The 14,205-nt window shown below is 44.0% G+C and overlaps 1 long non-coding RNA gene across 1 annotated transcript in view; it reads right to left on the reverse strand.

Moving 5' to 3' along the window:
* LOC129564128 (uncharacterized) overlaps positions 1-12,206 on the reverse strand; it is a 52,661-nt gene extending 40,455 nt beyond the window's left edge. The window contains exons 1-3 of the long non-coding RNA XR_016036786.1: positions 12,033-12,206; positions 11,796-11,933; positions 5,778-6,439 (exon numbers count right to left, since the gene is read on the reverse strand). This is a non-coding gene — a long non-coding RNA (uncharacterized LOC129564128). The remainder of the gene's footprint in view (positions 1-5,777; positions 6,440-11,795; positions 11,934-12,032) is intronic.
* Positions 12,207-14,205: the final 1,999 nt, after the last annotated feature.

Raw genomic sequence — 14,205 nt, forward strand, 5'->3', positions numbered from 1 at the left:
GCAACTGACATATGATTACTTACAAGTTTGGCTCTTCTTGACTGTTTGTAGAATGAGATGAGGGTATTTGAGTTCTGCATCTGTGTCTGTAAGCAAACAATATATAAAACACCGCTTGATGATGTGTTTTCTTGATGGTTGTTAACATGGAAAACCTTTCCCTATATCCACTGGCCGTTTGTGGCTTCTGTGGAGAAATGTCTGTTAAAGCCCTTTGCTCATGTTTTTAATCAAGTTACTTGGTTTTATGCTATTGAGTTGTGGAAATTTTTTATATTCTTATGCCTTTGTATTGCCTGTTGGCATTGCTAATCGTTCCAGCCTCAGCAATGTCAATAACAGGAGTGGTGATAAACAGTTTTTGTGTTTTTCCTCATTTGAATGGATATGTCCCTATGGGGCTGAACATTTAATTTGGTATCATTACTTATTTTTTGTTGCTGTCTAGTTGGTTTTGGTTTAGGCTAGACGTTTATACATTCTCCCTGTCCAAACACCACGATTTTATTGGGAATGCACGGAAGATTTGATTGTGAGCTTCCCTGGTGGCTCAGCTGGTAAAGAATTTGCCCGCAATGTGGGAGACCTGGGTTCACTCCCTGGGTTGAGACGATCCCCTGGAGAAGGGAAAGGCTACCCACTCCAGTATTCTGGCCTGGAAAATTCCATGGACTGTATAGAAGAACATGGGGTTGCAAAGAGTCAGACATGACTGAACGACTTTCACTTGTATGGTCAGTTTTTAATCATATTGAATACTACTACAGGTAAATGGAGGCCCGTGTAAATTTTAATCCTTCAGATTCAGTTTAATCTTTTTGCGAGGATACCTGTGGTGTCTCAGACGATGAAGAATCTGCCTGCAACGTGGGAGACCAAGTTCAATCCCTGGGTCAGGAAAATCCCCTGGAGGAGGGCATGGCAACCCACTCTAGTATTCTTGCCTGTAGAATCCCATGGACAGAGGAGCCTGGTGGGCTACAGCTCGTGGGGTCACAGAGTCCGACATGACCAAGGCATGAACAAGGCATGAACACTTGCACTGCCTACCATGGCAATAGTTTGTCTATCTTGCGACTGATACATCTTCCTGAAATGAAAAATGTTTAATATAAGCACTCAACCATGTAGATTCTTGATGGTGGATGATGCCGGAAAACCTTCTCATATGTCTGTTGACTGTTTGCATCTTCTTTGGAGAAATGTCTGTTTGAGGGCTTCCCAGTGAGTGATTTCACATGTGATGTTATAGCTAACACTTTCTTTTTTTTTGGAATTAATCTGCAATAACAGATACAGAGCAAAAGCTTGCTTTTTTGGGCTACAGTGATGCTCATGTTGGTCTTTTTGATACATCCCTCAAAGCCTGTTTGATGCTGCTCTATGTCTGTATCATTGTGTTGATTTTTTTTCTTCCATCTCGTCTCTCTGACTCTTCATGCTGTCTCTTACAGGTTATATTCTTTGGTTCTTTAGAATTATCTACTTTTTTTTTTTATTCCCGTAAGTATGTATGCATTATGCCTGTGCTGGGTTTGCCTTGTAGCAAGTGGACTTTCTCCAGTTGCAGTGAGTGTGGGCTACTCTTGAATCGTGGTGCACGGTTATCTCATTGCAGCAGCTTCTCTTGTTGCAGAGCACAGGTCCTAGAGCACAGGCTCAGCCGTTGTGTTTCACGGGCTGAGTTTATCCATGACATGTGGGATCTTCCCAGATCAGAGGTGAAACCCGTATCCCCCTGCAGTGGCAGGCGCGTTCTTAACCACTGGGCCACCAGGGGAGTCCCCTTCTCTATTTTTGTTTCACTGTGTGTACTGCCCCTTTGTCAGATGCTGGCCATGACGTTCTTGTGGATATACGGCCCTTAGCGCTGCTGTCAACACAACATGTACTGTCGGAGAACGGTACACGATTTCTTCCCCACCCCGTCCTGCTCCCCAAACTGCGGTTCGACATGAACTAGTCCCACATCTGAAGAAAAACCCGCTGTTGCATCTCCCACTACTGTTATCATTCTAAAATATGTAGAGATAATATTTAAAGTGGAGAACCAACAAGGACCTGCTATCTAGGACAGGGAACTCTGTTCAATACTCTGTAATAACCTTATGGTCACCAGGAGGGAAGGGTGGGGGAAGGGATAGTCAGGGAGTCTGGGATGGACATGGACACACTACTGTATTTCACATGGAGAACAAGCAGGGACCTGCTGGACAGCACAGGGAACTCTGCTCAGCCCTCTGTAATAACCTCATGGTTCCCAGGGGGAAGGGTGGGGGAAGGGATAGTCAGGGAGTCTTGGATGGACATGGACACACTGCTGTATTTAACATGGAGAACCAGCAAGGACCTGCTGGACAGCACAGGGAGCTCTGCTCCATGTCACGTGGCAGCCTGGATGGGAGGGGAGTTTGGGGGAGAATGGATCCATGTCTATGTATGGTTGAGTCCCTTCGCTGCCCACAAATGGTCACAACATTGTTAATGGGCTATATCCCAATACAAAACCAAAAGTATAAATTAAAAGAAAGGTCAGTGGTTGTCAGGGGTTGGGAGGCGGGGTGAGTAGGCAGAGCACAGAGGATTTTTAGGACAGTGGAATCACCCTGTATACTATGATAATGGCAGACACTGGTCAATACACACTCATCCAAATGGAAGGGGAGAAGCGGAAGACAGAGGACGAGATGGTCAGATAGCATCCCCGACTCGATGGACATGAGTTTGAGCAGGCCCCGGGAGGTGGTGATGGACAGGGAGGCCTGGTGTGCTGCAGTCCACGAGGTCGCAAAGAGTCAGACACGACTGAGCGACTGAACAACAAGGAAACCCACAGAATCTACAACATGGACAGTGAACCCGAGTTCAAAGTACAGATCTGAGGGTATCTTGGTAATTCAGTGTAGCTCATCAGTTGTAACTACTTGTAGGGCTGGGTGTTGCTAACAGGGGAGGAGGTTGTGTCCCTGTGGGCGTGGGAGGTGGGAGAATAGTCTGTCCCTTCTTTCCAGTATTGCTGAGATCATAAATCTCTGGGATCGTAAATCAGTTCTAAGAGAGAAAGCCTATTTAAAAAGTCATCTTACCATACAACCCAGGAATTCCTCTTGTATGTACCTACTGAAAGAAATGAAAACCCCAAACACACATGTATTTGTTCAGGTAAAGAGGGTGGACATTCCGCAAAATTTGATTATCATACAAAATGCAGCATTCCATTGGTCACTAAAAGAAAAGAAAGAAAACAGAAAAGTGGAGCAAGCCTGCGTACATACAGTTAGAATAGGACTTAGTTTTAGAACTATGGGGTGCAGTGGTAAAGAACATGCCTGCCAATGCAGGAGACTCTAGAGACGTGGGTTCGATCCTTGGTTTGGGAAGGTCCCCTGGAGGAGGGCATGGCAACCCACTCCAGTATTCTTGCCTGGACAATCTCATGGACAGAGGAGCCTGGCAGGCTACGGTCTAACTGTTAGTTGCTCAGTCATATCCAACTCTTTGTGACCCCATGGACTGCAGCCCACCAGGCTCCTGTGTCCATGAGTTTCTCCAGGCAAGGATACTGGAGTGGGTTGCCATTTCCTTCTCCAGGGGCTCTTCCCAACCGAGGGATCGAACCCTGGGTCTCCCACACTGCAGGCAGATTCTTTATAGACTGAGCTACAAAGCAGCGGGAGCTACAGTCAATGGGGTCACAAAGAGTCGGACAAGAGTGAGGTGACTTAGCACATGTGCGCACGTAGCTTCAGGGTGGTTGGACACATTGATATTTGCAGCTCTGTAAGCTACCCGGTGAGCCAGAAAGACAAACACAGAAAAGTACATGCTGTCTTATTTCCTGTATTTGGCGTTCTGTAATGTCCCGTCTACTGTGTCTGGTGATGGAAAACACATCATTGCTTGCCTGAGGGCTACAAACAGTAGCAGGAGGTGTCTGAAAAAAGGGCTTGTGGGGACAGTCTGGGGTGCTGCGTTGTTCTGTGCAACATTGGTGGCGGGGAGCGTGTGGTTACAACGATTATACAATACTCTTCAAGCTCCCTGAAGTGTTCCTTCTCAATGGAGGCGGTCCATGCTATCTATATGATACCTCACCAAGTTAGAGAAAAAGTAAAAATGACATCAAGACATTCAAACAGCTACGTAATGCATAGACTCAACCAAGGTTTAAAACCCAGCACCGTGAGACTTACAAGAGGTGCGTGTGAATTACAAGACTCCTGAAAGTTTAAAATAAGTGCATGGGAAGACTTCCTGGGCCATCCAGTGATTAAGAATCTGCTTCCCACTGCAGGGGACGTGGGTTTGAGCTCTGGTCAGGGGAGTGAGATCCCACACGCCACAGAGCAAGGAAGCCTGGGAGTCTCAACGACTGATCCCGGTCAGGGGACTCAACTACTATGAGGTCAGGCTCATATGAGGCTCAGCTATGATCCTGCACACCATAACTACATCTTGCCTGGTACAACTAAGATCCAATGTGGTCAGCTTAATTAATTAAGTGGATAGGAAAGTCTACTGTGGAAACAGGAGGCATAGGAAAGCTGTTTTTATTTGTTGTTTGGTCACAAAGTCTTGTCTCTCTGTGACCCCCATGGACTGCAGCATGCCAGGCTTCCTTGTCCTTCACCATCTCCTGGAGCTTGCTCAAACTCATGTCCACTGAGTTGGTGATGCCATCCGACCATCTCATCCTCTGTCTCCATCTTCTACTCTCCCGTCTCTTCTTTTTTTTAATTTTTTTGTGACCCCATGGACTGGAGTACATGAGGCCTCTCTGTCCAGGGGATATCCCAGGCAAGAATACTGGAGTGGGTTGCCTTGCCCTTCTTGAGGGGATCTTTCTGTCTCAAGGATTGAACTCAGGTCTCCTGCATTTCAGATGGATTCTTTACTGTTTGAACCAGGGACTTTCAGTCAACTATAGAAAAAAAGCTGAAGTAGCTGTATTAACAGTAGACAAAGGAGATCTCAGGCTTCCCTGGTGGCTCAGCTGGTAAAGAATCTGCCTGCAATGCAGGAGATCTGGCTTTGATCCCTGGGTTGGGAAGATCCCCTGGAGAAGGGAAAGGCTACCCACTCCAGTATTCTTGGGCTTCCCTGGTGGCTCAGATGGTAAAGAATCCACCTGCAATGCAGGAGACCTGGCTTCGATCCCTGGGTTGGGAAGATCCCCTAGAGAAGGGAAAGGCTACCCACTCCAGTATTCTTGCCTGGGAAATCCCCTGGACAGAGGAGCCTGTCCAGTATTCTGGCCTGGAGAGCTCCACAGACTGTGTAGTCCATAGGGTTGCAAAGAGTCAGACACAACTGAGCAACTGTCAATTCACTAAGCACAAGAACGGACATTTCCTAATGATAAGGCGCTTAAATCAACCGGCAAGTTATAAAGAGATTGCAAATATCTGTACGCAAATAACAGATTCAAAATAGACAAGCCCTGTTCAGAGAGATGTAACGTGGAAAATACACACATCTGTTGTTACTGATTCAGAGTCCAGCCCTCCTCTTTCACTCACTGTAGTAACAAAAAGAACCTTGTCAAGAGCACAGGTGACGTGTGGTGCCCTGTGAAACCGCATGGAATAACTGACCTTCATAGAACATTCACCCAAGGGTAGAACACACTGTATCTTCAACTGCCCGTGAAACACCCACAAGGATATGCCAGACTCTGGATCATAGAGTAGATGATAGCATACTTTCAAAGGCTGGAGTTCTATCAGTTATATATTCTACAGTCAAAAACAGAATTGAGCTCAAAACCAAGCAGTTACCTGGGAAATCTTCGAATGCTCGGCGATCGAAGAGAAGTATTTCTTCATGGCACGTGGGTGACAGAGAGAGTGCAAGAAGTATTAACAACCCAACCTGTTGGAAGTGTGAGGTGTCCTCCTGGGCATATATTTAAGGACAATTCTGATCCAAAAATAAACACACACACACCACTGTGTTCACTGCGGCGCTGTTTACAATAGCCCATGGACAGATGAGCAGATAAAGACAAAGAAAGCGTGGTAGGTACATGCAATGGAATAGCTACTCAGTCGTCTTGAACCTGTGCTCTGGAGCCCGGGGGCAACAACTGCTGAATCCCGGGGGGTATTCAGCCCGTGCGCTCTGCGACGAGAGGCCACTTCAGTGAGAAGCCCATGCACCACAGCTAGAGAGGAGCCCCCACTCCATGAAAGCAGAGGAAGCCCACGTGTAGCAATAACGACCCAGCACAGCCATCAGTTCAGTTCAGTTCAGTCGCTCAGTCATGTCCGACTCTCTGTGACCCCGAAGACCGCAACACGTCAGGCCTCCCTGTCCATCACCAGCTCCCGGAGCTCGCTCAAACTCATGTCCATCCAGTCGCCGATGCCATCCAACCACCTCATCCTCTGTCGTCTCTGTCTCCTTCTGCCTTCAATCTTTCCCAGCATCAGGGTCTTTTCTAGTGAGCCATAAAATAAATAAATAAATGCTTTAAAAAAAAAAACAACTTTAAGAAATACTTTACAGAGAAGACAGTACAAATAAAAATGTTTTAGCCTATTTTACAGAAATTACTGAAACCCCTGAAATATTTATTTTAAAAATAGCAATTGATTTGTTGTTTGCTTGTTTCTGTCTCCCTTGCAGAAAAATCAGCCAACCGTATTCAACTAAACGCTGCCTGCCTGGATAAAAACTGTCTTGGCCATTTACCAGGTCTCATTGAACGTATGTTATAAATAGGAAGCCTACATAATGCTTCAACTGTTAAGGCACTGGAACTCATTTAACTTTTACACAGAGATCCCTAGCTCATAAGTGATAAGAGCTTCTAGTCTACAAAGGATACTGAACACATTGCCCGCTTCCTGGAATTCAGTATTTAAAATATTCATGATTTGGATACATCTGTGGGAATTCATATATAACACCCTTCTCTTTACGAGCAGCGCGTGGAAATATGTTTAAAGAGGGACCTTTTAAATCTGTCCCATTTTATAACCAGAACCACACCTGTTAAGTGAAGACAAAAATAAAGCCTTTTGTTGAACAACATTTTACAGGGAATGGCTTAGAGGAAATTTTCTTACCTACACGGAGCTTCGTGTTTTAAAAAACCATAGATGTAGCACATTCAAGGATATTTTATGCGATGAAGACAGTTCTCAAAAATGCACCTTCAGGTACAATGAAAGCAAAAAATAGAAGAAAATTGTGCAGTTTTGACTTCTAAAGGAAAGATGACTTGAGAGGCTATTTGAATTACAATAAAAAGAGGGTTTTATATATAAATATGTTTTCTTAAGGAATCAATGGTAAACCCAAACAAGCATTTGGAGTGTTTATAAAGAAGTCTTAAAAGGTACAGGAAGATATATTGAATGAAGTTTGGAAAGCCACATTTCTTTTCCCCCAAAGAGTCAAGAGAAAAAAAAAAAAAATTGCCATCCTCTGTTCATTTCCAAGGCAAACCATTCAATATTACAGTAATCCAAGCCTATGCCCCAACCAGTAATGCTGAAGAGGCCGAAGTTGAACAGTTCTATGAAGACCTACAAAACCTTTTAGAACTAACACCCAAAAAAGATGTCCTTTTCATTCTAGGGGACTGGAATGCAAAGTAGGAAGTCAAGAAACACCTGGAGTAACAGGCAAATTTGGCCTTGGAGCACAGAAAGAAGCACGGCAAAGGCTAATAGAGTTTTGCCAAGAGAACGCACTGGTCATAGCAAACACCCTCTTCCAACAACACAAGAGAAGACTCTACACATGGACATCACCAGATGGTCAACACCAAAATCAGATTGATTATATTCTTCGCAGCCAAAGATGGAGAAGCTGTATACAGTTAGCGAAAACAAGACCGGGAGCTGACTGTGGCTCAGATCATGAACTCCTTATTGCCAAATTCAGACTGAAATTGAAGAAAGTAGGGAAAACCACTAGACCATTCAGATATGACCTAAATCAAATCCCTTATGATTATACAGTGGAAGTGAGAAATAGATTTAAGGGACTAGATCTGATAGATAGAGTGCCTGATGAACTATGGACGGAGGTTCGTGACATTGTACAGGAGACAGGGACCAAGAGCATCCCCATGGAAAAGAAATGCAAAAAAGCAAAATGGCTGTCTGAGGAGGCCTTACAAATAGCTGTGAAAAGCAGAGAGGCGAAAAGCAAAGGAGAAAAGGAAAGATATAAGCATTTGAATGCAGAGTTCCAAAGAATAGCAAGGAGAGATAAGAAAGCCTTCCTCAGCGATCAATGCAAAGAAATAGAGGAAAACTACAGAATAGGAAAGACAAGAGATCTCTTCAAGAAAATTAGACATATCAAGGGAACATTTCATGCAAAGATGGGCTCGATAAAGGACAGAAATGGTATGGACCTAACAGAAGCAGAAGATATTAAGAAGAGGTGGCAAGAATACACAGAAGAACTGTACATAAAAGATCTTCATGACCAAGATAATCATGATGGTGTGATCACTCACCTAGATCCAGACATCTTGGAATGTGAAGTCAAGTGGGCCTTAGAAAGCATCACTATGAACAAAGCTAGGGGAGGTGATGGAATTCCAATTGAGCTATTTCAAATCCTGAAAGATAATGCTGTGAAAGTGCTACACTCAATATGCCAGCAAATTTGGAAAATTCAGCAGTGGCCACAGGACTGGAAAAGGTCAGTCTTCATTCCAATCCCAAAGAAAAGCAATGCCAAAGAATGCTCAAACTACCGCACAATTGCACTCATCTCACACGCTAGGAAAGTCATGCTCAAAATTCTCCAAGCCAGGCTTCAGCAATATGTGAACCATGAACTCCCAGATGTTCAAGCAGGTTTTAGAAAAGGCAGAGGCACCAGAGATCAAATTGCCAACATCCGCTGGATCATGGAGAAAGCAAGAGAGTTCCAGAAAAACATCTATTTCTGCTTCATTAACTATGCCAAAGCCTTTGAATGTGTGGATCACAAAAAACTGTGGAAAATTCTGAAAGAGATGGGAATACCAGACCACCTGACCTGCCTCTTGAGAAACCTGTATGCAGGTCAGGAAGCAACAGTCAGAACTGTACATGGAACAACAGACTGGTTCCAAATAGGAAAAGGTGTACGTCAAGGTTGTATATTGTCACCCTGCTTATTTAATTTCTATGCAGAGTACATCATGAGGAACGCTGGGCTGGAAGAAGCACAGGCTGGAATCAAGATTGCCGGGAGAAATATCAATAACCTCAGATATGCAGATGACACCACCCTTTATGGTAGAAAGTGAAGAGGAACTAAAAGCCTCTTGATGAAAGTGAAAGAGGAGAGTGAAAATGTTGGCTTGAAGCTCAACATTCAGAAAACAAAGATCATGGAATCTGGTCCCATCACTTCATGGGAAATAGATGGGGAAACAGTGGAAACAGTGTCAGGCTTTATTATTTGGGCTCCAAAATCACTGCAGATGCTGATTGCAGCCATGAAATTAAAAGACACTTACTCCTCGGAAGGAAAGTTATGACCAACCTAGATAGCATATTCAAAAGCAGAGACATTACTTTGCCAACAAAAGTCAAGGCTATGGCTTTTCCCGTGGTCATGTATGGATGTGAGAGTTGGACAGTGAAGAAAGCGGATCACCAAAGAATTGATGCTTTTGAACTGTGGTGCTGGATGACTCTTGAGAATCACTTGGACTGCAAGGAGATCCAATCAGTCCATTCTAAAGGAGATCAATCCTGGGTGTTCATTGGAAGGACTCATGCTAAAGCTGAAACTCCAATACTTTGGCCACCTCATGCGACGAGTTGACTCACTGGAAAAGACTCTCATGCTGGAAGGGATTGGGGGTGGGAGGCGAAGGGCACGACAGAGAATGAGATGGCTGGATGGCATCACTGACTCGATGGACATGAGTTTGAGTGAACTCCGGGAGTTGGTGATGGACAGGGAGGCCTGGCGTGCTGGGATTCCTGGGGTCGCAAAGAATCAGACACAACTGAGCGCCTGAACTGAACTGACTGAACAGAACTGAAGATTCACTGAAGGGTTGTAATTTTAAAAGCAATTTTTGGTGCATTTCCTTCGAACGCCACATTCTAAGAGGAAAAGCATTAAAAGCCATAAAACTGTCTTTTAATCTCAGAGTTAAAGACATCTTTGTGGGCTAAGTCACTTCCGTCTTTTCGACTATGTACGACCCTATGGACTGTATCCCTCCAGGCTCCTCTGTCCTTCGGATTCTCCAGGCAAGAATACTGCAGTGGGTTGCCATGCCCTTCTCCAGGGGATCTTCCCAACCCAGGGAACAGACATCTTTAACTCAAGCTAAAAGGTTAACAAAACAAAACAGTACAAAAACCCATTCTAACAGAAGACAAAACCAAACAGAGATTCTTGACGTCCGTATCCAATTTTAATATACCAGGAGTTTTCTATAAGCTGATGCTAAATGCAACATGGGAAGCTGTTTGGATGAACACAGGCATGCAAGCACGCACACACATGTGTGTGTTTGGCACACATTTACAAGGACAAATACATCAAATATACACAGCGCAGATACTCGCAATGAGATGTGCTAACTCTGAGGAAGGTCTGCATACCAAAAGTAGTCTACTGAATTGGGGAAAAAAGCCTTGAATTAATTTGTGCATTGTTCATGCTTCTCTATTAAACCAGCTTTTGCTGATCAACAACTTTGCATGAACTTCTTTTTCTTTTTTTTTAAATTTTTATTCCATGTGGCAATCTACACGGTGAATTGTGCAAACAGCAAGTTCTCAACCACCATGGTCAGCACTGTATCTCAAGTGCTGCCCAGAAATGTGAGATTTGGATGAGATTTTTCTACCCCTGAAAGTGACGGTCCAAGAAACACCCCACCTAGCGTATCAGGCCTTTTGCACACTCTCATCAAACAGATCCACCCATACAGGAAAATCAGAGTCTTGCAATGCAGTCTGTGTGGAACTGGTGAATATTAGATGTGTTTCCTTTGAAATTCTGAAAAAGCTGTGCTTCCCCACATTTACAGAAGGACATGCCATGTGTAGTCTCTTTGGCCCTTTGCTTTTATTTGCTCAATCATAAAATGTAAATAGGGATGATCTTCCAAGGATGGATTAATGTCATGTTTCATGCCAACAAGGATATATTTAAAATTTTCAGTAAGTTGCTTAATATGTGTGCAAAAATACTCTGCTTTGTTCAAGTTAAATTTTATATATGACACAATAAACCTGTTTGTGTTTACTATAAAAGTATATTTTATATATAATACACATCTCTAACATTTGTTATATATAATATATTAATTATGCATCATACAAATTACATTACACTATATGTGTGTGCTTGCTAAGTGGCTTCAGTTTTGTTCAACTCTTTTTTCCTGAGCAAGTATTAAATTGTAAGGGTTTTTTGTTTTTTTTCAGATTTGTTGACAACACTACATGGTCTGAGAAATATATATTTGTTAGATGTGATTATTCCCCTCTTTCCTGAATTATTTATTTCTGTTATGTTACTTATTTCTTTTGGTTTTTCCACCTAAATGAAAAGAGTTTCTTTAGCACCTGTGTGTCTCCAAGTCCGCCACACTTTTTTTTTTCTCTTGTAAAATCCTTCAGGAAAGTTGTCTAGACAAGTGTCCATCTGTCTCTCTTTTCCAAGTAACTCTTGAATGCACTTCAGGGCCCAGGGCACAGCAGGGCTCATGGACGTCACATGGGTATGAGCTAAAGCGATGACTGACCAGGAAGGCACTTACATTTCAATGACCCCCACCCCGAGACGTACAAGAGATCACAACACGTCCTTACCTCATGACGTCTTCTCTGGCATGCCACCTCTGAGAAGATATTTTCAGTGTCCTTGCAGGGTTCAGTGCCAACTCCTGTTTTAATTTTTTTTCCTTTGTGGCAATTTCCCATGGAAAGAGTTATTTCTCCTCTTGTGTCCTGGAATGAGAAAAGATAGAAGGCAGAGGCTTACACCAGCTGCTGGGTGCATGGATGGGAGGTGGAAATAAAGATTGAGTCGTGTCAACCAGCACTGACCGTGGGTGTCTGGGACGTCAGCCAAGCTTGCTCATAGAGGTCCCCAGTGTGAATCACTCACCCCTGTGGCCAGACACAGACTTCCTGTGTGTCCCCAAACGACCCAGGTTCAACCTCTGGAGTCTGAGAAGCCTGCAGACAGATGTCTGCACTTCTGGCTGTGCCTTCTCTCTGTCTATAGTCAATCTGCAAGCACACGATGAAGGTTCTGTTGCAAAATGTTTGCAGAAACCACACTTCAGTTGCCAACAAGACCAGTAGCACTAAGAACAGCGTTCTCAGCTGGCGCTAGTGGTAAAGAACCCACGAAAGATAAGAGACGTGGGTTTGATCCCTGGGTTGGGAAGATTCCCCTGGAGGAAGAAATGGCAACCCACTCCAGTATTCTTACCTGGGAAATCCCACGGACAGAGGAGCCTGGTGGGCTACAGTCCATGGGGTTGCAAAAGAGTCAGACAGGACGGAAGGAACTTAGCCCACACGCAGGCATGTTGGATCTCAGCTCCCTGACCTGGGATCGAACCTGTATTGCATCCACTGGAAGGCAAAGTCTTAACCACTGGACTACCAGGGAAGTCCCCTGGGGCGGGTTGGTGGCGGGGGTGGGGGGAGGGGTGGTATTGATTTAAAATCCACATTTCAAAAATGCTTCATGTCACCACAATTCTCCTCTCTGTCTGTGACTTCCAAGGTATCAAGGGAAGCCCCAAGAATTTACAAGCAATTGTTATTTAAACAGATTGCAGAAGATCTCCATTTTAATGGTAATTTTATTGATGCCTTACCACAAAGTCACAGCTGTGTTTGGTCAAGTTCATTTGTAAGGGCCCTTGTTTCAGAGGGCCCCTAAAAGGAAAATTCTTTCTAAATTGAAACAATAGAATAACTTTCTAGTTCTCTTTTTGCTTGTGCTTGCCTGCTAACTTGCTTCAGTCATGTCTGACTTTTTGTGACCCCAGGGAGTGTAGCCCACCAGGTCCCTCTGTCCATGGCATTCTCGAGGCAAGAATACTGGAGTGGGTTGCCATTTCCTCCTCTGGGGCATCTTCCCAAACAGGAATCGAACCTGTGTCTCTTAGGTCTGCTGCACTGGCAAGCGTGTTCTTTACCTCTTATGCTATACTAATTTAAATGGTAAATGTATAATAATCCATGTGATTTTTACTGCTGTGTCATTTCTGAGACTTCCTTGAAGTTTCAGAAGATAGAAAATCTTGGTTTGCTATAAAGTACAAGCATTCTTCCACTGTTCTTTGAAATATTTTAGACACTCAGAGTGTTGTAGCCATGTGTTTCAGGAAACAAGCTCACTCAGAAGGACAATGCAGATAGTGGAGTGCAGTTGATGACACCGGTGGGCCCAGGGCAGAGTCTCCTCTTAGCCAAGGACCCCGACCAGCATTTGTGAAAATCTTTTATACTCCATGTGTACGTGTCCGAACCCACCACCCCAAATTACTGGAGACTCACATAAACAAGGGAAGGGTAAATACAATCACAGTAGACCCCATCATTCATTTGTTAGGTGTTTAAACAGTTAATAATCAAGAAGCCTGCGGTTACACTCTGATAGATACGGAAAGAATTTATGACCTGTCTGGAGGCAGGGATGATTAGAGTATGTTTTCTCTTAGGCAATGAGTATCCTGGATGTGGTCTTCAAGATTCTTCTGTCCAGAGGGGGTCTTATCCTTCTATTGTAGTTTCCATAGGCACTAAGCACAGAGTTCAGAGTCCGTTGGAGAGGTGGCCGAGCATGATCAGCATGAACAGGCCTGAGATGGAGTCCAGGCCCTATGAATTCCTTCTTCAAGAGTAGTTCTGAACATAACTTCTTTTCCAAATTTTTTATATCTTTTGCGACATTTAACTGTGATTCATGGGGTTGCAAACAGTTGGGCATAACTGAGTGACTGAACTGACTGAAACCTTAAATCTTTCAATGAATGATAGCAGATTCCAACACAGTGCTACCTTATATTTGCAGAAGAATACCTTTTGTATACCAGGACTTCCTTGGTATCAGTCAGTAAAAAATCTGCCTGTGGTGCAGGAGACCTGGATTTCATCCCTGGTTTGGGAAGATCTCCTGGAGAAGGGAATGGCAAGCCACGCCAGTATTGTTGCCTGCAAAATCCCATGGACAGAGGAGCCTAGCGGGTTACAGTCCATT

Source organism: Moschus berezovskii, chromosome X (assembly GCF_049115385.1).
Source record: "Moschus berezovskii isolate FMDL1 chromosome X, NW_MosBer_1.0, whole genome shotgun sequence".
In the NCBI taxonomy this organism is placed as follows: Eukaryota; Metazoa; Chordata; class Mammalia; order Artiodactyla; family Moschidae; genus Moschus; species Moschus berezovskii.